Below are 26,800 nucleotides of genomic sequence, written 5' to 3'. Positions count from 1 at the left end.
CCTTCTTCTCCTGCTGCTCCTGCTCCTCCTCCTGCATCTTCTCCAACTCCTTCTCCTACTCCTCCTCCTGGTCCTTCTACGCGTCGTGCTCCATTTCCAACTAATGCTTCTTCTCCACCTCCGGTACCTTCTCCTCCCCCTGCTCCATCTCCACGGTCTCCTCCTCCTCCACCTACTTCTCCTCCTCCTGCTCCCTGTCCACCTGCCGCTTCTTGACCACCTCCTGCTCCTTGCACACCTCCTGCTCCTTGTCCAACTCGTGCTCCGTGTCCACCTCCTGCTCCTTGTCCACCTCCTGCTCATTGTCCACCTCCTGCTCCATCTAGCCCACCTGCTCCTTCTCGCCCACCTGCTTCTTCTCGCACTCCTGCTCCTTCTCGCCCTCTTGCTCCTTCTCCACCTAATGTTCCTTCTCCACCTGCTGCTCCTTCTCCACTCCTGCTCATTCACCACCTCCTGCTGCTTCTTCTCCTCCTTCTCCTCCTCCTGCTCCTCCTCCACCCCCCGCTCCTTGTCTCCCTCCTGATCCTTCTCCACCTCCTGCTCCTTCTCCTTCTCCTTCTCCTTCTCCTGCTCCTTCTTCTCCGCCTGCTCCATCTTCTCCTCCTGCTCCTTCTCAATTCCTGGGCCATCTCCAGCTCCTGGTCAACCTCCTGCCCCTTGTCCACCTCCTGCTCCTTCTCGCCCTCCTGCTCCTTCCTGCCCTCCTGCTCCTTCTCCACCTCCAGCTCCTTCTCCACTCCTGCTCATTCACCAACTCCTGCTCCTTCTTCTCCTCCTTCTAGTCCTCCTGCTCCTTCTGCACCTCCTGCACCTTGTCTTCCTTCTGCTCCTTTTCTGCCTCATGCTCCGTCTCCGCCTTCTTGTCCTCCTCCACCTCATTCGCCTCCTTCTGCTCCTTGCCCACCTCCAGCTCCTTGTCCACCTCCTGCTCCCTGTCCACCTCCTGCTCCTTGTCCAAACCCTGCCCCTTCTTCTCCTCCTTCTCCTCCTCATGGTCCTTTTCCACCTCCTGCTCCTTGTCTTCCTCCTGCTCCTTGTCTCCCTCCTGCTCCTTCTCCACCTCCTGCTCCTTCTCCAACTCCGGCTACTTCCTGCCCTCCTGCTCCTTCTCCACCTCCTGCTCCTTCTCCACTCCTGCTCATTGACCACCTCCTGCTCCTTCTTCTCCTCCTTCTCCTCCTCCTGCTACTTTTCCACCTCCTGCTCCTTGTCTTCCTTCTGCTCCTTGTCTCCCTCCTGCTCCTTCTCCTCCTCCTGCTCCGTCTCCACCTCCTGCTCGTTCTCAATCTCCTGCTCCTTCTTCTTCTCCTGCTCCTTCTCCACTCCTGCTCCTTATCCTCCTCCTGCTCCTTCTCGTCCTCCTGCTCCTTCTCCTCCTCCTGCTTCATCTTCACATCCTGCTCCTTGTCCACCTCCTGCTCCTACTCCTCCTCCTGCTCCTGCACCTTCTACTTCTCCACCTCCTACTCATTCTCCACTCCTGTTCCATTTCCACCTCCTGCTCCTTCTCCTCCTGCTGCTCCTTCTCCTCCTGATGCTTCTTCTCCAACTCATTCTCCTGCTCCCCCTCCTGGTCCTTCTCCTCCTGCTGCTCTTTCTCCACTTTCTTCTGCATCTCCTGCTCTTTGTCCACCTCCTGCTCCTTGTCCACCAAAGGCTCCTTCTCGCCCTCCTGCTCCTTCTCGCCCTCCTGGCCCTTCTCACCCTACTGCTTCTTCTCGCCCACGTGCTCCTTCTCGCCCTCCTGCTCCTTCTCCACCTGCTGCTCCTTCTCCACCTGCTGCTCCTTCTCCACTACTGCTTCGTCTCCTTCTGCTGCTCCATCTCCACCTCCTGATCCTTCTTCTCCTCCTGCTCCTGCCCCTCCTCCTGCTTCTTCTCCAACTCACTCTCCTACTCCCCCTCCTGGTCCTTCTCCGTCTCCTGCTCCTTCTCCACCTATTGCTTCTTCTCCACCTCCTGTTCGTTCTCCTCATTCTGCTCCTTCTCCACCTCCTTCTCCTCCTCCACCTCCTTCTCCTCCTCCTGCTCCTTGTCCACCTCCTGCTCCTTGTCCACCTCCTGCTCCTTGTCCAACTCCTGCCCCTTCTTCTCCTCCTTCTCCTCCTCATGGTCCTTTTCCACCTCCTGCTCCTTGTCTTCCTCCTGCTCCTTGTCTCCCTCCTGCTCCTTCTCCACCTCCTGCTCCTTCTCCAACTCCTGCTACTTCCTGCCCTCCTTCTTCTTCTCCACCTCCTGCTCCTTCTCCACTCCTGCTCATTCACCGCCTCCTGCTCCTTCTTCTCATCCTTCTCCTCCTCCTGCTCCTTTTCCACCTCCTGCTCCTTGACTTCCTCCTGCTCCTTGTTGCCCTCCTGCTCCTTCTCCTCCTCCTGCTCAGTCTCCACCTCCTACTCGTTCTCAACCTCCTGCTCCTTCTCCTTCTCCTGCTCCTTCTCCAACTCCTGCTCCTTCTCCACCTCCTGCTGCTTCTCATAGAATCATAGAATCACAGAAGTTAAAACATAAAAAACAGGCCCTTCGGCCTAACATGTCCATGTTGCCAGTTGATACCACTACGCCAGTCCCAAATTCCTGCACTTGGCCCATATCCCTCTATCCCCATCTTACCCATGTAACTGTCCAAATGCTTTTTAAAAGACAAAATTGTACCCGCCTCTACTACTGCCTCTGGCAGCTCGTTCCAGACACTCACCACCCTTTGAGTGAAAAATTGCCCCTCTGGACGCTTTTGTATCTCTCCCCTCTCAACTTAAATCTATGTCCCCTCGTTATGGACTCCCTACCTTTGGGAAAAGATTTTGACTATCGACCTTATCTATGCCCCTCATTATTTTGTAGACTTCTATAAGATCACCCCTTAACCTCCTACTCTCCAGGGAAAAAAGTCCCACTCTGTCTAATATCTCCCTATAAGTCAAACCATCAAGTCCCGGTAGCATGCTAGTAAATCTTTTTTGCACTCTTTCCAGTTAAATAATATCCTTTCCATAATAGGGTGACCCGAACTGTACACAGTACTCCAAGTGTGGCCTCACCAATGCCCTGTAAAATTTCAACAAGACATCCCAAGTCCTGCATTCAATGTTCTGACCAATGAAACCAAGCATGCCGAATGCCTTCTTCACCACCCTATCCAACTGTGACTCCACTATCATCTTGCGCCTTCTCCACCTCCTGCTCCTTCTCCTCCTCCTGCTTCTACTCCTCCTCCTGCTTCTTCTTCTTCTGCTACTCCTTGTCCACCTCCTGCTCCTTGTCCACCTCCTGCTCCTTGTCCACCTCCTGCTCCTTCTCCAACTCCTGCTCCTTCTTCTCCTCCTGCTGCTGCTGCTCTACCTGCTTCTTCTCCAACTCCTTCTCCTACTCCCCCTCCTGGTCCTTCTGCGCAACCTGCTCTGTCTCCACCGAGTGCTTCGACTCCACCTCCTGTTCGTTCTCCTCCTCCTGCTCCTTCTCCACCTCCTTCTCCTCCTCCACCTCCTACTCCTCCTCCTGCTCCGTGTCCACCTCCTGCTCCTTCTCCACCTCCTGCTCCATGTCCACCACCTGCTCCTTCTCCACCTCCTGCTCCTTCTCGCCCTCCTGCCCCTTCTCGCCTTCCTGCTCCTTCTCGACCACCTGCTCCTTCTCGCCCTCCTGCTCCTTCTCCACCTGCTGCTCCTACTCCACCAGCTGCTCCTTCTCCACTCCTGCTTCGTCTCCTTCTCCTGCTCCTTCTCCACCTCCTGCTCCTTCTTCTGCTCATTCTCCTCCTCATGGTCCTTTTCCACCTCCTGCTCCTTGTCTTCCTCCTGCTCCTTGTCTCCCTCCTGCTCCTTCTCCACCTCCTGCTCCTTCTCCATCTCCTGCTACTTCCTGCCCTCCTGCTCCTTCTCCACCTCCTGCTCCTTCTCGACCTCCTGCTCCTTCTCGCCCTCCTGCCCCTTCTCACCTTCCTGCTTCTTCTCGCCCACCTGCTCCTTCACGCCCTCCTGCTCCTTCTCCACCTGCTGCTCCTTCTCCACCTGCTGCTCCTTCTGCTCCTCCTGCTCATTTTCCCCCTCCTGCTCCTTGTCTTCCTCCTGCACCTTGTCTCCCTCCTGCTCCTTCTCCTCCTCCTGCTCCGTCTCCACCTCCTGCTCGTTCTCAACCTCCTGCTCCTTCTCCTTCTCCTGCTCCTTCTCCACCTCCTGCTCCTTCTCCACCTCCTGCTGCTTCTCATCTTGCGCCTTCTCCACTCCTGCTCCTTATCCTCCTACTGCTCCTTCTCCTCCTCCTGCTCCTTCTCCACGTCCTTCTCCTTCTCCACCTCCTGCTCCTTCTTCTCCTTCTGCTGCTGCTCCTCTTCCTGCTTCTTCTCCAACTCCTTCTCCTACTCCCCCTCCTTGTCCTTTTGCGCATGCTGCTCCTTCTCCACCTATTGCTTCTTTTCCACCTCCTGTTCGTTCTCCTCCTCCTGCTCCTTCTCCACCTCCTTCTCCTTCTCCACCTTCATCTCCTCCTCCTGCTCCTTGTCCACCTCCTGCTCCTTGTCCACCTCCTGCTCCTTCTCCACCTCCTGCCCCTTCTTCTCCTCCACCTTTTGCTCCTTCTTCTCCGCATGCTCCTTCTTCTCCTCCTGCTCCTTCTCAATTTCTGCTCAATCTCCAGCTGCTGCTCCTTCTCCTCCTCATCCTCCTCCTCCCCCTCCTGCTCCTTGTACACCTCCTGCTCCTTCACCCCCTCCTGCTCCTTGTCCCCTTCCTGCTCCTTCTCCCCTTCCTGCTCCTTCTCCCCGTCCTTGTTAGAATCATAGAATCATAGAAGTTACAACATGGAAACAGGCCCTTCGGCCCAACATGTCCATGTCGCCCAGTTTATACCACTAAGCTAGTCCCAATTGCCTGCACTTGGCCCATATCCGTCTATACCCATCTTACCCATGTAACTGTCCAAATGCTTTTTAAAAGACAACATTGTACCCGCCTCTACTACTGCCTCTGGCAGCTCGTTCCAGACACTCACCACCCTTTGAGTGAAAAAATTGCCCCTCTGGACCCTTTTGTATCTCTCCCCTCTCACCTTAAATCTGTGCCCCCTCGTTATTGACTCCCCTACCTTTGGGAAAAGATTTTGACTATCGACCTTATCTATGCCCCTCATTATTTTATAGACTTCTATAAGATCACCCCTTAACCTCCTACTCTCCAGGGAAAAAAGTCCCAGTCTGTCTAACCTCTCCCTGTAAGTCAAACCATCAAGTCCCGGTAGCATCCTAGTAAATCTTTTCTGCACTCTTTCTAGTTTAATAATATCCTTTCTATAATAGGGTGACCAGAACTGTACACAGTACTCCAAGTGTGGCCTCACCAATGCCCTGTACAACTTCAACAAGACATCCCAACTCCTGCATTCAATGTTCTGACCAATGAAACCAAGCATGCCGAATGCCTTCTTCACCACCCTATCCACCTGTGACTCCACTTTCAAGGAGCTATGAATCTGTACTTCCAGATCTCTTTTTTCTATTACTCTCCCCAACGCCCTACCATTAACGGAGTAGGTCCTGGCCCGATTCGATCTACCAAAATGCATCACCTCACATTTATCTAAATTAAACTCCATCTGCCATTCATCGGCCCACTGGCCCAATTGATCAAGATCCCGTTGCAATCCCAGATAACCTTCTTCACTGTCCACAATGCCACAAATCTTGGTGTCATCTGCAAACTTACTAACCATGCCTCCTAAATTCTCATCCAAATCATTAATATAAATAACAAATAACAGCGGGCCCAGCACCGATCCCTGAGGCACACCGCTGGACACAGGCATCCAGTTTGAAAAACAACCCTCGACAACCACCCTCTGTCTTCTGTCGTCAAGCCAATTTTGTATCCAATTGGCTACCTCACCTTGGATCCCATGAGATTTAACCTTATGTAACAACCTACCATGCGGTACCTTGTCAAATGCTTTGCTGAAGTCCATGTAGACCACGTCTACTGCACAGCCCTCATCTATCTTCTTGGTTACCCCTTCAAAAAACTCAATCAAATTCGTGAGACATGATTTTCCTCTCACAAAACCATGCTGACTGTTCCTAATTCGTCCCTGCCTCTCCAAATGCCTGTAGAGCCTGTCCCTCAGAATACCCTCTAACAACTTACCCACTACAGATGTCAGGCTCACTGGTCTGTAGTTCCCAGGCTTTTCCCTGCCGCCCTTCTTAAACAAAGGCACAACATTTTCTACCCTCCAATCTTAAGGCACCTCACCTGTAGCGGTGGATGATTCAAATATCTCTGCTAGGGGACCCGCAATTTCCTCCCTAACCTCCCATAACGTCCTGGGATACATTTCATCAGGTCCCGGAGATTTATCTACCTTGATGCGCGTTAAGACTTCCAGCACCTCCCTCTCTGTAATATGAACACTCCTCAAGACATCACTATTTATTTCCCCAAGTTCTCTAACATCCATGCCTTTCTCAACCGTAAATACCGATGTGAAATATTCATTCAGGATCTCACCCATCTCTTGTGGTTCCGCACATAGATGACCTTGTTGATCCTTAAGAGGCCCTACTCTCTCCCTAGTTACCCTTTTGCCCTTTATGTATTTGTAGAAGCTCTTTGGATTCACCTTTGCCTGATCTGCCAAAGCAATCTCATATCCCCTTTTTGCCCTCCTGATTTCTCTCTTAACTCTACTCCGGCAATCTCTGTACTCTTCAAGGGATCCACTTGATCCCAGCTGCCTATGCATGTCATATGCCTCCTTCTTCTTTTTGACTAGTGCCTCAATCTCCCGAGTCATCCAAGGTTCCCTACTTCTACCAGCCTTGCCCTTCACTTTATAAGGAATGTGCTAACCCTGAACCCTGGTTTACACACTTTTGAAAGCCTCCCACTTACCAGACGTCCCTTTGCCTGCCAACAGACTCTCCCAATCAACTTCTGAAAGTTCCTGTCTAATACCATCAAAATTGGCCTTTCCCCAATTTAGAATTTTAACTTTTGGGCCAGACCTATTCTTCTCCATAGCTATCTTAAAACTAATGGAATTATGATCACTGGTCCCAAAGTGATCCCTCACTTCTGTCACCTGCCCTTCCTTATTTCCCAAGAGGAGGTCAAGTTTTGCCCCCTCTCTAGTCGGGCCATCCACATACTGAATGAGAAATTTCTCCTGAATACACTCAACAAATTTCTCTCCATCCAAGCCCCTAATGCTATGGCTGTCCCAGTCAATGTTGGGAAAGTTGAAGTCCCCTACTATTACCACCCTATTTTTCTTGCAGCTGTCTGTAATCTCCTTACATATTTGCTACTCAATTTCCCGTTGACTATTTGGGGGTCTGTAGTACAATCCTATCAAAGTGATCTCTCCCTTCTTATTTTTCAGTTCTACCCATACAGACTCAGTGGGCGAACCCTCTGATATATCCCCTCTCACTACTGCCGTGATGTTCTCCCTAATCAAGAACGCAACTCCCCCTCCTCTCTTACCTCCTGCTCTATCTTTCCTATAGCATCTGTACCCTGGAACATTGAGCTGCCAGTCCTGCCCCTCCCTTAGCCATGTTTCAGTAATAGCTATAACATCCCAGTCCCATGCACCCATCCATGCCCTGAGTTCATCTGCCTTGCCCATCAGACTTCTTGCATTGAAATAAATGCAGTTTAATCCAGACTTCCCTTGGTCTTTGCCCTGCTTTCTCAGACCATCTGTCCGGTCATGTTCTGCACACTCTCCCTTACTGCCTTTTGTTTCTGTCACCACTTTATTTCCCACTGACTTCCTGCATCGGTTCCCATCCCTCTGCCACATTAGTTTAAACCCTCCCCAACAGCACTGGCAAACACTCCCCCTAGGACATTGGTTCCAGTCCTGCCCAGATGCAGACCGTCCAATTTGTACTGGTCCCACCTCCCCCAGAACCGGTTCCAATGGCCCAAGAATTTGAATCCCTCCCTCTTGCACCATCTCTCAAGCCACGTATTCATCTTAGCTATCCTGTCATTCCTACTCTGACTAACCCGTGGCACTGGTAGCAATCCTGAGATTACTACCTTTGAGGTCCTACTCTTTAGTTTAACTCCTAACTCCCTAAATTCAGCTTGTAGGACCTCATCCTGTTTTTTACCTATATCGTTGGTGCCTATATGCACCACGACAACTGGCTGTTCACCCTCCCCCTCCAGAATGTCCTGCAGCCGCTCCGAGACATCCTTGACCCTTGCACCAGGGAGGCAACATACCATCCTGGAGTCTCCTTGTCAACCTCCTGCTCCTTGTCCACCTCCTTCTCCTTGTCCACCTCCTGCTCCAAGTCCATCTCTTGCTCCTTGTCCATCTCCTGCTCCTCCTCGCCCTCCTGCTCCTTCCTGCCCTCCTGCTCCTTCTCCACATCCTGCTCCTTTTCCACTCCTGCTCCTTCTCCACATCCTGCTACTGCTCCACCTGCTGCTCCTTCTCCACTCCTGCTCATTGACCACCTCATCCAACTTCTTCTCCTCCTTCTCCTCCTCCGGCTCCTTATCCACCTCACTCTCATTGTCTCCCCCCTGCTCCTTCTCCACCTCCTGCTACTTCTGCACCTCATGCTCCTTCTCCACCTCCTGCTCCTTCTCCTCATCTTTCGCCTTCTCCTCCTCCTGCTCATTCTCCTCCTCCTGCTCCTACTCCTCCTGCTGCTCCTTCTTCTTCTCCTGCTCCTTCTCCACTCCTGCTCCTTCTCTTCCTCCTGCTCCTTCTCCTCCTCCTGCTCCGTCTCCACCTCCTGCTCCTTCTCCACCCCCTGCTCCTTCTTCTCGTCCTGCTCCTGCTCCTCCTCCAGCTTCTTCTCCAACTCCTTCTCCTACTCACCCTCCTGGTCCTTCTCCTCCTCCTGCTCCTTGTCCACCTCCTGCTCCTTGTCCACCTCCTGCTCCTTGTCCACCTCCTGCTCCTTGTCCACCTCCTGCTCCTTGTCCACCTGTTGCTCCTTCTCGCCCTCCTGTTCCTTCTCGTCCTCCTGCTTCTTCTCGCCCTCCTGCTCCTTTTCGCCCTCCTTCTCCATCTCCACCTCCTGGTCCATCTCCACCTGCTGCTCCTTCTCCACCCCTGCTCATTCACCACCTCCTGCTGCTTCTTCTCCTCCTTCTCCTCCTCCTGCTCCTTATCCACCTCCCGCTCCTTGTCTCCCTCCTGCTCCTTCTCCACCTGCTGCTCCTTCTCCTCCTCCTGCTCCTTCTGCACCTCCTGCTCCTTGTATTCCTCCTGCTCCTCTTCTCCCTCCTGCTCCTACTCCTCCTCCTGCTCCTTCTCCTCCTCCAGCTGCTTCTCCACCTCCTGCTGCTTCTCTACCTCCTGTTCCTTCTTCTCCTCCTGCCCCTGCTCCTCCTGCTTCTTCTCCAGCTCCTTCCCCGACTCCCTCTCCTGGTCCTGCTCAGCCTCCTGCTCCATCTCCACCTGTTGCTTCTTCTCCACTTCCTGCTCCTTCTCCGCCTCCTGCTCCTTCTCCACCTCTTGCTCCGTATCCTTCTCCTTCTCCTTCTCCTTCTCCTTCTCCTCCTCCTGCTCCTTCTCCACCTCCTGCTCCTTCTCCTCCTCCTGCTCCTTCTCCACCTCCTGCTCCTTCACCACCGCTTGCTCCTTCTCCACCTCCTGCTCCTTCTCCGCCTCCTTCTCCTTCTCCACCTCCTGCTCCGTCTCCTTCTCCTGCTCCTTCTCCTTCTCCCGCTCCTTCTTCTCCGCCTGCTCCTTCTCCTCCTCGTCCTCCTCCTCCCCCTCCTGCTCCTTGTCAACCGCCTGCTCCTTCTCCTCTTCCTGCTCCTACTCCTCCTCCTGCTCCTTCTTCTTCTCCTGCTCCTTCTCCACTCCTGCTCCTTCTCCTCCTCCTGCTCCTTCTCCTCCTCCTGCTCCTTCTCCTCCTGCTGCTCCTTCTCAACCTCGTGCTTCTTCTCCACCTCCTGCTCCTTCATCTCCTCCTGCCCCTGCTCCTCCTGCTTCTTCTCCAACTCCTTCTCCTCCTCCCTCTCCTGGTACTTCTCAGCCTCCTGCTCCATCTCCACCGATTGCTCCTTCTCCACATCCTGCTCATTCTCCACCTGCTGCTCCTTCTCCACTCCTGCTCATTCACCATCTCCTGTTCCTTCCTCTCCACCTGCTGCTTCTTCTCCTCCTCCTCCTTCTCAATTCCTGCTCCACCTCCAGCTCCTGCTCCTTCTCCTCCTCGTCCTGCTCCACCCCCTCCTGCACCTTGTCCACGGCCTGCTCCTTCTCCCCTCCTGCTCATTCTCCCCCTCCTGCTCTTTCTCCCCCTGCTGCTCCTTCAACTTCTCCTGCTCCTTCTCCACCTCCTGCTCCTTCTCCTCATCTTGCGCCTTCTCCAACTCCTGCTCCTTCTCCTCCTCCTGCTTCTACTCCTCCTTCTGCTCCTTCATCTTCTCCTGCTCCTCCTCCACTCCTGCTCCTTCTCCTCCTCCTGCTCCTTCTCCTCCTCCTGCTGCTTCTCCTCCTCCTGCTCCTTCATCTTCTCCTGCTCCTCCTCCACTCCTGCTCCTTCTCCTCCTCCTGCTCCTTCTCCTCCTCCTGCTGCTTCTCCTCCTCCTGCTCCTTCTCCACCTGCTGCCCCTACTCATCCTGCTTCTTCTCCAACTCCTTCCCCTACTCCCTCTCCTGGTACTTCTCAGCCTCCTGCTCCATCTCCACCTGTTGCTTCTTCTCCACCTCCTGTTCCTTCTCCTCCTCCTGCTCCTTGTCCACCTCCTTCTCCTCCTCCACGTCCTTCTCCATCTCCTGTACCTTCTCCTCCTCCTGCTCCTTGTCCAGCTCCTGCTCCTTGTACACCTCCTGCTCCTTGTCCACCTCCTGCTCCGTGTCCAACTATTGATTCTTGTCCAACTCCTGCTCCTTGTCCACCTCCTGCTCATTGTTCACCACCGGCTCCATCTAGCCCTCATGCTCCTTCTCGCCCTCCTGCTCCTTCTCGCCCTCCTGCTCGTTCTCCACCTTCTGCTCCTTCTCCACCTGCTGCTCCTTCTCCACTTCTGCTCATTCACCACCTCCTGCTCCTTCTTCTCCTTCTCCTCCTACTGCTCCTTCTCCACCTCCCGCTCCTTGTCCACCTCCTGCTCCTTGTCCACCTCCTGCTCCTTGTTCACTCCCTGCTCCTTGTCCACCTCCAGCTCCTTCTCGCCCTCCTGCTCCTTCTTGCCCTCCTGCTCCATCTCGCCCTGCTGCTCCTTCTCCACCTACTGCTCCTTCTCCACCTGCTGCTCTTCTCCACTCCTGCTCATTCACCACCTCCTGCTCCTTGTCCACCTGCTGCTCCTTCTCGCCCTCCTGCTCCTCCTGACCTCCTGCTCCTTCTCCACCTCCTGCTCCATCTCCACTCCTGCTCATTCACCACCTCCTGCTGCTTCTTCTCCTCCTTCTCCTCCTCCTGGTCCTTCTCCACCTCCTGTTCCTTGTCTTCCTCCTGCTCATTTTCTCCCTCCTGCTCCTTCTCCTCCTCCTGCTCCTTCTACACCACCTGCTACTTTTCTTCCTCCTGCTCCTTTTCCCCCTCCTGCTACTTCTCCACCTCCTGCTCCATCTCCACTCCTGCTCATTTAACACCTCCTGCTGCTTCTTCTCCTCCTTCTCCTGCTCCTGGTCCTTCTCCACCTAACGCTCCTTGTTTCCCTCCTGCTCCTTTTCTCCCTCCTGCTCCTTCTCCTCCTCTTGCTCCTTCTCCACCTCTTGCACCTTCTCTACCTCCTGCTCCTTCTCCACCCCCTGCTCCAATCCACCTCCTGCTCCTTCTCCTCATCTTGCACCTTCTCCCCATCCTGCTCCTTCTCCTCCTGCTCCTACTCCTCCTGCTGCTCGTTCTTCTTCTCCTATTAATTCTCCACTCCTGCTCCTTGTCCACCTCCTGCTCCTTGTCCAAATCCTGCTCCTTTTTCACCTCCTGCTCCTTGTCCATCTCCCTGCTCCTTGTCCACCTCCTGCTCCTTCACGCCCTTCTGCTCCTTCTCCACCTCCTGCTCCTTTTCCACTACTGCTCCTTCTCCACCTCCTGCTCCTTCTTCAACTGCTCCTCCTTCTCCACTCCTGCTCATTCACCACCTCCTCCTCTTTCTTCTCCACCTTCTCCTCCTCCTGCTCCTTCTCCTCCTGCTCCTACTCCTCCTGCTGCTCGTTCTTCTTCTCCTATTAATGCTCCACTCCTGCTCCTTCTCCTCCTCCTGCTCCTTCTCCTCCTTCTCCTACTCCCCCTCCTGGTCCTTCTCCACCTCCTGCTCCTTCTCCACCTATTGCTTCTTCTCCACCTCCTGTTCCGTCTCCTCCTCTTGATCCTTCTCCACCTCCTTCTCCTCCTCAAACTCATTCTCCTCCTCCTGCTCCTTGTCCACCTCCTGCTCCTTTTCCACTTAGTGCTCCTTCTCGCCCTCCTGTTCCTTCTCGTCCTCCTGCTCCTTCTCGCCCTCCTGCTTCTTTTCGCCCTCCTGCTCCTTGTCGCCCTCCTTCTCCATCTCCACCTGCTGCTCTTTCTCCACCTGCTGCTCCTTCTCCACTCCTGCTCCTTCTTCTCCTCCTTCTCCTCCTCCTGCTCCTTCTGCACCTCCTGCTCCTTGTATTCCTCCTGCTCCTCTTCTCCCTCCTGCTCCTACTCCTCCTCCTGCTCCTTCTTCTTCTCCTGCTCCTTCTCCACTCCTGCTCCTTCTCCTCCTCCTGCTCCTTCTCCTCCTCCTGCTCCTTCTCCTCCTCCTGCTCCTTCTCCACCTCCTGCTCCGTCTCTACCTCCTGTTCCTTCTTCTCCTCCTGCCCCTGCTCCTCCTGCTTCTTCTCCAACTCCTTCCCCGAGTCCCTCTCCTGGTCCTTCTCCGCCTCCTGCTCCATCTCCACCTGTTGCTTCTTCTCCACCCCCTGTTCCTTCTGCTCCTCCTGCTCCTTGTCCACCTCCTTCTCCTCCACCACCTCCTTCTCCTCCTCCTGATTCTTGACCACCCCCTGCTCCTTGTCCATCTCCTGTTCATTGTCCACCACCTGCTCCATCTAGCCCTCCTGCTCCTTCTCGCCCTCCTGCTCCTTCTCCACCTCCTGCTCCTTCTCCACCTGCTGCTCCTTCTCCACTCCTGCTCATTCACCACCGCCTGCTCCTTCTTCTCCGCCTGATCCATCTTCTCCTCCTGCTCCTTCTCAATAACTGGGCCATGTCCAGCTCCTGCTCCTTGTCGACCTCCTGCTCCTTGTCAACCTCCTGCTCCTTGTCCACCTCCTGCTCCTTCTCGCCCTCCTGCTCCTTCCCGCCCTCCTGCTCATTCTCCACCTCCTGCTCCTTCTCCACTCCAGCTCATTCATCACCTCCTGCTCCTTCTTCTCCTCCTTCTCCTCCTCCTGCTACTTCTGCACCTCATGCTCCTTGTCTTCCTCCTGTTCCTTTTCTCCCTCCTGCTCCTACTCCACCTCCTGCTCCTTCTCCATCTCCTGCTCCTTCTCCAGCTCCTGCTCTTTCCCCCTCCTTCTCATCAACCTCCGTCTCCTCCTCCTGCTCCTCGTCCACCTCCTGCTCCTTGTCCATCTCCTGCTCCTTGTCCACCTCCTGCTCCTTGTCCATCTCCTGCTCCTTGTCCACCTCATGCTCCTTGTCCACCTGCTGCTTCTTCTCCACCTCCTACTCCTTGTCTTCCTCCTGCTCCTTTTCTCCCTCCTGCTCCATCTCCACGTCCTGCTCTTTCCTCTCCTCCTGCTCATGCTCTTCCTCCTGCTTCTTCTCCAACTCATTCTCCTTCTCCCTTTCCTGTTCCTTCTCCACCTCCTTCTCCTCCTCCACCTCATTCCCCTCCTTCTGCTCCATGTCCACCGCCTTCTCCTTCTCCACCTCCTGCTCCTTGTCCACCTCCTGCTCCTTGTCCACCTCGTGCTCCTTCTCGCCCTCCTGCTCCTTCTCCACCTCCTGCTCCTTCTCCACCTGCTGCTCCTTCTCCACTTCTTTTCATTCACCACCTTCTGCTCCTTCATCTCCTCCTTCTCGTCCTCCTGCTCCTTATCCACCTCCCCCTCCTTGTCTCCCTCCTGCTCCTTCTCCACCTCCTGCTCATTCTCCACCCCTTGCTCCTACTTCACCTCCAGCTTCTTCTCCACCTCCTGCTCCTTCTCCACCTCCTGCTCCTTCTCCTCATCTTGCGCCTTCTCCACCTCCTGCTCCATCTCCTCCTCCTGCTGCTACTCCTCCTCCTGCTCCTCCACCTGCTCCTTCTCCAGCTCCTGCTCCTTCTCCACTCCTGCTCTTTTTCCACCTCCTGCTCCTTCTCCTCCTCCTGCTCCAGCTCCTCCTCCTGCTTCTTCTCCAACTCATTCTCCTACTCCCCGTCCTGGTCCTTCTCCGCCTCCTGCTCCTTCTCCAACTATTGCTTCTCCCCACCTCCTGTTCCTTGTACACCTCCTGCTCCTTGTCCACCAAGTGCTCCTTCTCGCCCTCCTGTCCCTTCTCACCCTCCTGCTTCTTCTCGCCCACCTGCTTCTTCTCGCCCTCCTGCTCCTTCTCCACCTGCTGCTCCTTCTCCACTCTTGCTTCGTCTCCTTCTCCTGCACTTTCTCCACCTCCTGCTCCTGCCCCTCCTCCTGCTTCTTCTCCAACTCATTCTCCTGCTCCCCCTCCTGGTCCTCCTCCGTCGCCTGCTCCTACTCCACCTTTTGCTTCTTCTCCACCTCCTGTTCCTTCTCCTCATTCTGCTGCTTCTCCACCTCCTTCTCCTCCTCCACCTCCTTCTCCTCCTCCTGCTCCTTGTCCACCTCCTGCTCCTTGTCCACCTCCTGCTCCTTGTCCAACTCCTGCCCCTTCTTCTCCTCCTTCTCCTACTCATGGTCCTTTTCCACTTCCTGCTCCTTGTCTTCCTTCTGTTCCTTGTCTCCCTCCTGCTCCTTCTCCACCACATGTTCCTTCTCCAACTCCTGCTACTTCCTGCCTTCCTGCTCCTTCTCCACCTCCTGCTCCTTCTCCACTCCTGCTCATTCACCACCTCCAGCTCCTTCTTCTCCTCCTTCTCCTCCTCCTGCTCCTTTTCCACCTCCTGCTCCTTGTCTTCCTCCTGCTCCTTGTCTCCCTCCTGCTCCTTCTCCTCCTCCTGCTCCGTCTCCACCTCCTGCTCGTTCTCAACCTCCTGCTCCTTCTCCTGCTCCTTCTCCACCTCCTGCTGCTTCTCCACTCCTGCTCATTATCCTCCTCCTGCTCCTGCTCCTCCTCCTGCTCCTTCTCCTCCTCCTGCTCCTTCTCCACATCCTGCTCATTCTCCACCTCCTGCTCCTTCTTCTCCTCCTGCTGCTGCTCCTCTTCCTGCATCTTCTCCAACTCCTTACCCTCCTCCCCCTCCTGGTCCTCCTGCGCATCCTCCTCCTTCTCCACCTATTGCTTCTTCTCCACCTCCTGTTCGTTCTCCTCCTCCTTCTACTTCTCCACCTCCTTCTCCTCCTCCACCTCCTTCTCATCCTCCTGCTCCTTGTCCACCTCCTGCTCCTTTTCCACCTCCTGCTCCTTCTCCACCTCCTGCTCTTTCTCCACCTCCTACCCCTTCTTCTCCTCCTGCCCCTGCTCCTCCTGCTTCTTCTCCAACTCCTTCTCCTGCTCCTCCTTCTGGTCATTCTCCGCCTCCTGCTCCTTTTCCACCTATTGCTTCTTCTCCTACTCCTGTTCCTTCACCACCTCCTGCTCCTTGTCCATCTCCTGCTCCTTGTCCACCTCCTGCTCCTTGTCCACCTCCTGCTCCTTGTCCACCTCCTGCTCCTTCTCCAACTCCTGCTCCTTCTTCTCCTCCTGCTGCTGCTGCTCTACCTGCTTCTTCTCCAACTCCTTCTCCTACTCCCCCTCCTGGTCCTTCTGCGCAACCTGCTCTGTCTCCACCGAGTGCTTCTACTCCACCTCCTGTTCGTTCTCCTCCTCCTGCTCCTTCTCCACCTCCTTCTCCTCCTCCACCTCCTACTCCTCCTCCTGCTCCGTGTCCACCTCCTGCTCCTTCTCCACCTCCTGCTCCATGTCCACCACCTGCTCCTTCTCCACCTCCTGCTCCTTCTCGCCCTCCTGCCCCTTCTCGCCTTCCTGCTCCTTCTCGACCACCTGCTCCTTCTCGCCCTCCTGCTCCTTCTCCACCTGCTGCTCCTACTCCACCAGCTGCTCCTTCTCCACTCCTGCTTCGTCTCCTTCTCCTGCTCCTTCTCCACCTCCTGCTCCTTCTTCTGCTCATTCTCCTCCTCATGGTCCTTTTCCACCTCCTGCGCCTTGTCTTCCTCCTGCTCCTTGTCTCCCTCCTGCTCCTTCTCCACCTCCTGCTCCTTCTCCATCTCCTGCTACTTCCTGCCCTCCTGCTCCTTCTCCACCTCTTGCTCCTTCTCGACCTCCTGCTCCTTCTCGCCCTCCTGCCCCTTCTCACCTTCCTGCTTCTTCTCGCCCACCTGCTCCTTCACGCCCTCCTGCTCCTTCTCCACCTGCTGCTCCTTCTCCACCTGCTGCTCCTTCTGCTCCTCCTGCTCCTTTTCCCCCTCCTGCTCCTTGTCTTCCTCCTGCACCTTGTCTCCCTCCTGCTCCTTCTCCTCCTCCTGCTCCGTCTGCACCTCCTGCTCGTTCTCAACCTCCTGCTCCTTCTCCTTCTCCTGCTCCTTCTCCACCTCCTGCTCCTTCTCCACCTCCTGCTGCTTCTCATCTTGCGCCTTCTCCACTCCTGCTCCTTATCCTCCTACTGCTCCTTCTCCTCCTCCTGCTCCTTCTCCACGTCCTTCTCCTTCTCCACCTCCTGCTCCTTCTTCTCCTTCTGCTGCTGCTCCTCTTCCTGCTTCTTCTCCAACTCCTTCTCCTACTCCCCCTCCTTGTCCTTTTGCGCATGCTGCTCCTTCTCCACCTATTGCTTCTTTTCCACCTCTTGTTCGTTCTCCTCCTCCTGCTCCTTCTCCACCTCCTTCTCCTCCTCCACCTTCATCTCCTCCTCCTGCTCCTTGTCCACCTCCTGCTCTTTGTCCACCTCCTGCTCCTTCTCCACCTCCTGCCCCTTCTTCTCCTCCACCTTTTGCTCCTTCTTCTCCGCATGCTCCTTCTTCTCCTCCTGCTCCTTCTCAATTTCTGCTCAATCTCCAGCTGCTGCTCCTTCTCCTCCTCATCCTCCTCCTCCCCCTCCTGCTCCTTGTACACCTCCTGCTCCTTCACCCCCTCCTGCTCCTTGTCCCCTTCCTGCTCCTTCTCCCCTTCCTGCTCCTTCTCCCCGTCCTTGTTAGAATCATAGAATCATAGAAGTTACAACATGGAAACAGGCCCTTCGGCCCAACATGTCCATGTCGCCCAGTTTATACCACTAAGCTAGTCCCAATTGCCTGCACTTGGCCCATATCCGTCTATACCCATCTTACCCATGTAACTGTCCAAATGCTTTTTAAAAGACAACATTGTACCCGCCTCTACTACTGCCTCTGGCAGCTCGTTCCAGACACTCACCACCCTTTGAGTGAAAAAATTGCCCCTCTGGACCCTTTTGTATCTCTCCCCTCTCACCTTAAATCTGTGCCCCCTCGTTATTGACTCCCCTACCTTTGGGAAAAGATTTTGACTATCGACCTTATCTATGCCCCTCATTATTTTATAGACTTCTATAAGATCACCCCTTAACCTCCTACTCTCCAGGGAAAAAAGTCCCAGTCTGTCTAACCTCTCCCTGTAAGTCAAACCATCAAGTCCCGGTAGCATCCTCGTAAATCTTTTCTGCACTCTTTCTAGTTTAATAATATCCTTTCTATAATAGGGTGACCAGAACTGTACACAGTACTCCAAGTGTGGCCTCACCAATGCCCTGTACAACTTCAACAAGACATCCCAACTCCTGCATTCAATGTTCTGACCAATGAAACCAAGCATGCCGAATGCCTTCTTCACCACCCTATCCACCTGTGACTCCACTTTCAAGGAGCTATGAATCTGTACTTCCAGATCTCTTTTTTTCTATTACTCTCCCCAACGCCCTACCATTAACGGAGTAGGTCCTGGCCCGATTCGATCTACCAAAATGCATCACCTCATATTTATCTAAATTAAACTCCATCTGCCATTCATCGGCCCACTGGCCCAATTGATCAAGATCCCGTTGCAATCCCAGATAACCTTCTTCACTGTCCACAATGCCACAAATCTTGGTGTCATCTGCAAACTTACTAACCATGCCTCCTAAATTCTCATCCAAATCATTAATATAAATAACAAATCACAGCGGGCCCAGCACCGATCCCTGAGGCACACCGCTGGACACAGGCATCCAGTTTGAAAAACAACCCTCTACAACCACCCTCTGTCTTCTGTCGTCAAGCCAATTTTGTATCCAATTGGCTACCTCACCTTGGATCCCATGAGATTTAACCTTATGTAACAACCTACCATGCGGTACCTTGTCAAATGCTTTGCTGAAGTCCATGTAGACCACGTCTACTGCACAGCCCTCATCTATCTTCTTGGTTACCCCTTCAAAAAACTCAATCAAATTCGTGAGACATGATTTTCCTCTCACAAAACCATGCTGACTGTTCCTAATTCGTCCCTGCCTCTCCAAATGCCTGTAGATCCTGTCCCTCAGAATACCCTCTAACAACTTACCCACTACAGATGTCAGGCTCACTGGTCTGTAGTTCCCAGGCTTTTCCCTGCCGCCCTTCTTAAACAAAGGCACAACATTTGCTACCCTCCAATCTTCAGGCACCTCACCTGTAGCGGTGGATGATTCAAATATCTCTGCTAGGGGACCCGCAATTTCCTCCCTAACCTCCCATAACGTCCTGGGATACATTTCATCAGGTCCCGGAGATTTATCTACCTTGATGCGCGTTAAGACTTCCAGCACCTCCCTCTCTGTAATATGAACACTCCTCAAGACGTCACTATTTATTTCCCCAAGTTCTCTAACATCCATGCCTTTCTCAACCGTAAATACCGATGTGAAATATTCATTCAGGATCTCACCCATCTCTTGTGGTTCCGCACATAGATGACCTTGTTGATCCTTAAGAGGCCCTACTCTCTCCCTAGTTACCCTTTTGCCCTTTATGTATTTGTAGAAGCTCTTTGGATTCACCTTTGCCTGATCTGCCAAAGCAATCTCATATCCCCTTTTTGCCCTCCTGATTTCTCTCTTAACTCTACTCCGGCAATCTCTGTACTCTTCAAGGGATCCACTTGATCCCAGCTGCCTATGCATGTCATATGCCTCCTTCTTCTTTTTTGACTAGTGCCTCAATCTCCCGAGTCATCCAAGGTTCCCTACTTCTACCAGCCTTGCCCTTCACTTTATAAGGAATGTGCTTGCCCTGAACCCTGGTTTACACACTTTTGAAAGCCTCCCACTTACCAGACGTCCCTTTGCCTGCCAACAGACTCTCCCAATCAACTTCTGAAAGTTCCTGTCTAATACCATCAAAATTGGCCTTTCCCCAATTTAGAATTTTAACTTTTGGGCCAGACCTATTCTTCTCCATAGCTATCTTAAAACTAATGGAATTATGATCACTGGTCCCAAAGTGATCCCTCACTTCTGTCACCTGCCCTTCCTTATTTCCCAAGAGGAGGTCAAGTTTTGCCCCCTCTCTAGTCGGGCCATCCACATACTGAATGAGAAATTTCTCCTGAATACACTCAACAAATTTCTCTCCATCCAAGCCCCTAATGCTATGGCTGTCCCAGTCAATGTTGGGAAAGTTGAAGTCCCCTACTATTACCACCCTATTTTTCTTGCAGCTGTCTGTAATCTCCTTACATATTTGCTACTCAATTTCCGGTTGACGATTTGGGGGTCTGTAGTACAATCCTATCAAAGTGATCTCTCCCTTCTTATTTTTCAGTTCTACCCATACAGACTCAGTGGGCGAACCCTCTGATATATCCCCTCTCACTACTGCCGTGATGTTCTCCCTAATCAAGAACGCAACTCCCCCTCCTCTCTTACCTCCTGCTCTATCTTTCCTATAGCATCTGTACCCTGGAACATTGAGCTGCCAGTCCTGCCCCTCCCTTAGCCATGTTTCAGTAATAGCTATAACATCCCAGTCCCATGCACCCATCCATGCCCTGAGTTCATCTGCCTTGCCCATCAGACTTCTTGCATTGAAATAAATGCAGTTTAATCCAGACTTCCCTTGGTCTTTGCCCTGCTTTCTCAGACCATCTGTCCGGTCATGTTCTGCACACTCTCCCTTACTGCCTTTTGTTTCTGTCACCACTTTATTTCCCACTGACTTCCTGCATCGGTTCCCATCCCTCTGCCACATTAGTTTAAACCCTCCCCAACAGCACTGGCAAACACTCCCCCTAGGACATTGGTTCCAGTCCTGCCCAGATGCAGACCGTCCAATTTGTACTGGTCCCACCTCCCCCAGAACCGGTTCCAATGGCCCAAGAATTTGAATCCCTCCCTCTTGCACCATCTCTCAAGCCACGTATTCATCTTAGCTATCCTGTCATTCCTACTCTGACTAACCCGTGGCACTGGTAGCAATCCTGAGATTACTACCTTTGAGGTCCTACTCTTTAGTTTAACTCCTAACTCCCTAAATTCAGCTTGTAGGACCTCATCCTGTTTTTTACCTATATCGTTGGTGCCTATATGCACCACGACAACTGGCTGTTCACCCTCCCCCTCCAGAATGTCCTGCAGCCGCTCCGAGACATCCTTGACCCTTGCACCAGGGAGGCAACATACCATCCTGGAGTCTCCTTGTCAACCTCCTGCTCCTTGTCCACCTCCTGCTCCTTGTCCACCTCCTGCTCCATGTCCATCTCTTGCTCCTTGTCCATCTCCTGCTCCTCCTCGCCCTCCTGCTCCTTCCTGCCCTCCTGCTCCTTCTCCACATCCTGCTCCTTTTCCACTCCTGCTCCTTCTCCACATCCTGCTACTTCTCCACATGCTGCTCCTTCTCCACTCCTGCTCATTGACCACCTCATCCAACTTCTTCTCCTCCTTCTCCTCCTCCGGCTCCTTATCCACCTCACTCTCATTGTCTCCCCCCTGCTCCTTCTCCACCTCCTGCTACTTCTGCACCTCATGCTCCTTCTCCACCTCCTGCTCCTTCTCCTCATCTTTCGCCTTCTCCTCCTCCTGCTCATTCTCCTCCTCCTGCTCCTACTCCTCCTGCTGCTCCTTCTTCTTCTCCTGCTCCTTCTCCACTCCTGCTCCTTCTCTTCCTCCTGCTCCTTCTCCTCCTCCTGCTCCGTCTCCACCTCCTGCTCCTTCTCCACCCCCTGCTCCTTCTTCTCGTCCTGCTCCTGCTCCTCCTCCAGCTTCTTCTCCAACTCCTTCTCCTACTCACCCTCCTGGTCCTTCTCCTCCTCCTGCTCCTTGTCCACCTCCTGCTCCTTGTCCACCTCCTGCTCCTTGTCCACCTCCTGCTCCTTGTCCACCTCCTGCTCCTTGTCCACCTGTTGCTCCTTCTCGCCCTCCTGTTCCTTCTCGTCCTCCTGCTTCTTCTCGCCCTCCTGCTCCTTTTCGCCCTCCTTCTCCATCTCCACCTCCTGGTCCATCTCCACCTGCTGCTCCTTCTCCACCCCTGCTCATTCACCACCTCCTGCTGCTTCTTCTCCTCCTTCTCCTCCTCCTGCTCCTTATCCACCTCCCGCTCCTTGTCTCCCTCCTGCTCCTTCTCCACCTGCTGCTCCTTCTCCTCCTCCTGCTCCTTCTGCACCTCCTGCTCCTTGTATTCCTCCTGCTCCTCTTCTCCCTCCTGCTCCTACTCCTCCTCCTGCTCCTTCTTCTTCTCCTGCTCCTTCACCGCTCCTGCTCCTTCTCCTCCTCCTGCTCCTTCTCCTCCTCCAGTTGCTTCTCCACCTCCTGCTGCTTCTCTACCTCCTGTTCCTTCTTCTCCTCCTGCCCCTGCTCCTCCTGCTTCTTCTCCAGCTCCTTCCCCGACTCCCTCTCCTGGTCCTGCTCAGCCTCCTGCTCCATCTCCACCTGTTGCTTCTTCTCCACTTCCTTCTCCTTCTCCTCCTCCTGCTCCTTCTCCACCTCCTGCTCCTTCTCCTCCTCCTGCTCCTTCTCCTCCTCCTGCTCCTTCACCACCGCTTGCTCCTTCTCCACCTCCTGCTCCTTCTCCGCCTCCTTCTCCTTCTCCACCTCCTGCTCCGTCTCCTTCTCCTGCTCCTTCTCGTTCTCCCGCTCCTTCTTCTCCGCCTGCTCCTTCTCCTCCTCGTCCTCCTCCTCCCCCTCCTGCTCCTTGTCAACGGCCTGCTCCTTCTCCTCTTCCTGCTCCTACTCCTCCTCCTGCTCCTTCTTCTTCTCCTGCTCCTTCTCCACTCCTGCTCCTTCTCCTCCTCCTGCTCCTTCTCCTCCTCCTGCTCCTTCTCCTCCTGCTGCTCCTTCTCAACCTCCTGCTTCTTCTTCACCTCCTGCTCCTTCATCTCCTCCTGCCCCTGCTCATCCTGCTTCTTCTCCAACTCCTTCTCCTCCTCCCTCTCCTGGTACTTCTCAGCCTCCTGCTCCATCTCCACCGATTGCTCCTTCTCCACATCCTGCTCATTCTCCACCTGCTGCTCCTTCTCCACTCCTGCTCATTCACCATCTCCTGCTCCTTCCTCTCCACCTGCTGCTTCTTCTCCTCCTCCTCCTTCTCAATTCCTGCTCCACCTCCAGCTCCTGCTCCTTCTCCTCCTCGTCCTGCTCCACCCCCTCCTGCACCTTGTCCACGGCCTGCTCCTTCTCCCCTCCTGCTCATTCTCCCCCTCCTGCTCTTTCTCCCCCTGCTGCTCCTTCAACTTCTCCTGCTCCTTCTCCACCTCCTGCTCCTTCTCCTCATCTTGCGCCTTCTCCAACTCCTGCTCCTTCTCCTCCTCCTGCTTCTACTCCTCCTTCTGCTCCTTCATCTTCTCCTGCTCCTCCTCCACTCCTGCTCCTTCTCCTCCTCCTGCTCCTTCTCCTCCTCCTGCTGCTTCTCCTCCTCCTGCTCCTTCTCCACCTGCTGCCCCTACTCATCCTGCTTCTTCTCCAACTCCTTGCCCTACTCCCTCTCCTGGTACTTCTCAGCCTCCTGCACCATCTCCACCTGTTGCTTCTTCTCCACCTCCTGTTCCTTCTCCTCCTCCTGCTCCTTGTCCACCTCCTTCTCCTCCTCCACGTCCTTCTCCATCTCCTGTACCTTCTCCTCCTCCTGCTCCTTGTCCAGCTCCTGCTCCTTGTACACCTCCTGCTCCTTGTCCACCTCCTGCTCCGTGTCCAACTATTGATTCTTGTCCAACTCCTGCTCCTTGTCCACCTCCTGCTCATTGTTCACCACCGGCTCCATCTAGCCCTCATGCTCCTTCTCGCCCTCCTGCTCCTTCTCGCCCTCCTGCTCGTTCTCCACCTTCTGCTCCTTCTCCACCTGCTGCTCCTTCTCCACTTCTGCTCATTCACCACCTCCTGCTCCTTCTTCTCCTTCTCCTCCTACTGCTCCTTCTCCACCTCCCGCTCCTTGTCCACCTCCTGCTCCTTGTCCACCTCCTGCTCCTTCTTGCCCTCCTGCTCCATCTCGCCCTGCTGCTCCTTCTCCACCTACTGCTCCTTCTCCACCTGCTGCTCTTCTCCACTCCTGCTCATTCACCACCTCCTGCTCCTTGTCCACCTGCTGCTCCTTCTCGCCCTCCTGCTCCTCCTGACCTCCTGCTCCTTCTCCACCTCCTGCTCCATCTCCACTCCTGCTCATTCACCACCTCCTGCTGCTTCTTCTCCTCCTTCTCCTCCTCCTGGTCCTTCTCCACCTCCTGTTCCTTGTCTTCCTCCTGCTCATTTTCTCCCTCCTGCTCCTTCTCCTCCTCCTGCTCCTTCTACACCACCTGCTACTTTTCTTCCTCCTGCTCCTTTTCCCCCTCCTGCTACTTCTCCACCTCCTGCTCCATCTCCACTCCTGCTCATTTAACACCTCCTGCTGCTTCTTCTCCTCCTTCTCCTGCTCCTGGTCCTTCTCCACCTAACGCTCCTTGTTTCCCTCCTGCTCCTTTTCTCCCTCCTGCTCCTTCTCCTCCTCTTGCTCCTTCTCCACCTCTTGCACCTTCTCTACCTCCTGCTCCTTCTCCACCTCCTGCTCCAATCCACCTCCTGCTCCTTCTCCTCATCTTGCACCTTCTCCCCATCCTGCTCCTTCTCCTCCTGCTCCTACTCCTCCTGCTGCTCGTTCTTCTTCTCCTATTAATTCTCCACTCCTGCTCCTTGTCCACCTCCTGCTCCTTCACGCCCTTCTGCTCCTTCTCCACCTCCTGCTCCTTTTCCACTACTGCTCGTTCTCCACCTCCTGCTCCTTCTTCAACTGCTCCTCCTTCTCCACTCCTGCTCATTCACCACCTCCTCCTCTTTCTTCTCCACCTTCTCCTCCTCCTGCTCCTTCTCCTCCTGCTCCTACTCCTCCTGCTGCTCGTTCTTCTTCTCCTATTAATTCTCCACTCCTGCTCCTTCTCCTCCTCCTGCTCCTTCTCCTCGTTCTCCTACTCCCCCTCCTGGTCCTTCTCCACCTCCTGCTCCTTCTCCACCTATTGCTTCTTCTCCACCTCCTGTTCCGTCTCCTCCTCTTGATCCTTCTCCACCTCCTTCTCCTCCTCAAACTCCTTCTCCTCCTCCTGCTCCTTGTCCACCTCCTGCTCCTTTTCCACTTAGTGCTCCTTCTCGCCCTCCTGTTCCTTCTCGTCCTCCTGCTCCTTCTCGCCCTCCTGCTCCTTCTCGCCCTCCTGCTTCTTTTCGCCCTCCTGCTCCTTGTCGCCCTCCTTCTCCATCTCCACCTCCTACTCTTTCTCCAACTGCTGCTCCTTTTCCACTCCTGCTCCTTCTTCTCCTCCTTCTCCTCCTCCTGCTCCTTCTGCACCTCCTGCTCCTTGTATTCCTCCTTCTCCTCTTCTCCCTCCTGCTCCTACTCCTCCTCCTGCTCCTTCTTCTTCTCCTGCTCCTTCTCCACTCCTGCTCCTTCTCCTCCGCCTGCTCCTTCTCCTCCTCCTGCTCCTTCTCCTCCTCCTGCTCCTTCTCCACCTCCTGCTCCGTCTCTACCTCCTGTTCCTTCTTCTCCTCCTGCCCCTGCTCCTCCTGCTTCTTCTCCAACTCCTTCCCCGAGTCCCTCTCCTGGTCCTTCTCCGCCTCCTGCTCCATCTCCACCTGTTGCTTCTTCTCCACCCCCTGTTCCTTCTGCTCCTCCTGCTCCTTGTCCACCTCCTTCTCCTCCACCACCTCCTTCTCCTCCTCCTGATTCTTGTCCACCCCCTGCTCCTTGTCCATCTCCTGTTCATTGTCCACCACCTGCTCCATCTAGCCCTCCTGCTCCTTCTCGCCCTGCTGCTCCTTCTCCACCTCCTGCTCCTTCTCCACCTGCTGCTCCTTCTCCACTCCTGCTCATTCACCACCGCCTGCTCCTTCTTCTCCGCCTGATCCATCTTCTCCTCCTGCTCCTTCTCAATAACTGGGCCATGTCCAGCTCCTGCTCCTTGTCGACCTCCTGCTCCTTGTCAACCTCCTGCTCCTTGTCCACCTCCTGCTCCTTCTCGCCCTCCTGCTCCTTCCCGCCCTCCTGCTCATTCTCCACCTCCTGCTCCTTCTCCACTCCAGCTCATTCATCACCTCCTGCTCCTTCTTCTCCTCCTTCTCCTCCTCCTGCTACTTCTGCACCTCATGCTCCTTGTCTTCCTCCTGTTCCTTTTCTCCCTCCTGCTCCTACTCCACCTCCTGCTCCTTCTCCATCTCCTGCTCCTTCTCCAGCTCCTGCTCTTTCCCCCCCCTTCTCATCAACCTCCGTCTCCTCCTCCTGCTCCTCGTCCACCTCCTGCTCCTTGTCCATCTCCTGCTCCTTGTCCACCTCCTGCTCCTTGTCCATCTCCTGCTCCTTGTCCACCTCATGCTCCTTGTCCACATGCTGCTTCTTCTCCACCTCCTACTCCTTGTCTTCCTCCTGCTCCTTTTCTCCCTCCTGCTCCATCTCCACGTCCTGCTCTTTCCTCTCCTCCTGCTCATGCTCCTCCTCCTGTTCCTTCTCCACCTCCTTCTCCTCCTCCACCTCATTCCCCTCCTTCTGCTCCATGTCCACCGCCTTCTCCTTCTGCACCTCCTGCTGCTAGTCCACCTCCTGCTCCTTGTCCACCTCGTGCTCCTTCTCGCCCTCCTGCTCCTTCTCCACCTCCTGCTCCTTCTCCACCTGCTGCTCCTTCTCCACTTCTTTTCATTCACCACCTTCTGCTCCTTCATCTCCTCCTTCTCCTCCTCCTGCTCCTTATCCACCTCCCCCTCCTTGTCTCCCTCCTGCTCCTTCTCAACCTCCTGCTCATTCTCCACCCCTTGCTCCTACTTCACCTCCAGCTTCTTCTCCACCTCCTGCTCCTTCTCCACCTCCTGCTCCTTCTCCTCATCTTGCGCCTTCTCCACCTCCTGCTCCATCTCCTCCTCCTGCTGCTACTCCTCCTCCTGCTCCTCCACCTGCTCCTTCTCCAGCTCCTGCTCCTTCTCCACTCCTGCTCTTTTTCCACCTCCTGCTCCTTCTCCTCCTCCTGCTCCATCTCCTCCTCCTGCTTCTTCTCCAACTCATTCTCCTACTCCCCGTCCTGGTCGTTCTCCGCCTCCTGCTCCTTCTCCAACTATTGCTTCTCCCCACCTCCTGTTCTTTGTACACCTCCTGCTCCTTGTCCACCAAGTGCTCCTTCTCGCCCTCCTGCTCCTTCTCGCCCTCCTGCCCCTTCTCACCCTCCTGCTTCTTCTCGCCCACCTGCTTCTTCTCGCCCTCCTGCTCCTTCTCCACCTCCTGCTCGTTCTCAACCTCCTGCTCCTTCTCCTTCTCCTGCTCCTTCTCCACCTCCTGCTGCTTCTCCACTCCTGCTCATTATCCTCCTCCTGCTCCTGCTCCTCCTCCT

This window comes from Heptranchias perlo, chromosome 30 (genome assembly GCF_035084215.1).
Source record: "Heptranchias perlo isolate sHepPer1 chromosome 30, sHepPer1.hap1, whole genome shotgun sequence".
NCBI classification, from domain to species: Eukaryota; Metazoa; Chordata; class Chondrichthyes; order Hexanchiformes; family Hexanchidae; genus Heptranchias; species Heptranchias perlo.
The sequence above is the reverse complement of the archived record's forward strand: the minus strand, read 5'-3'. Positions refer to the sequence as shown.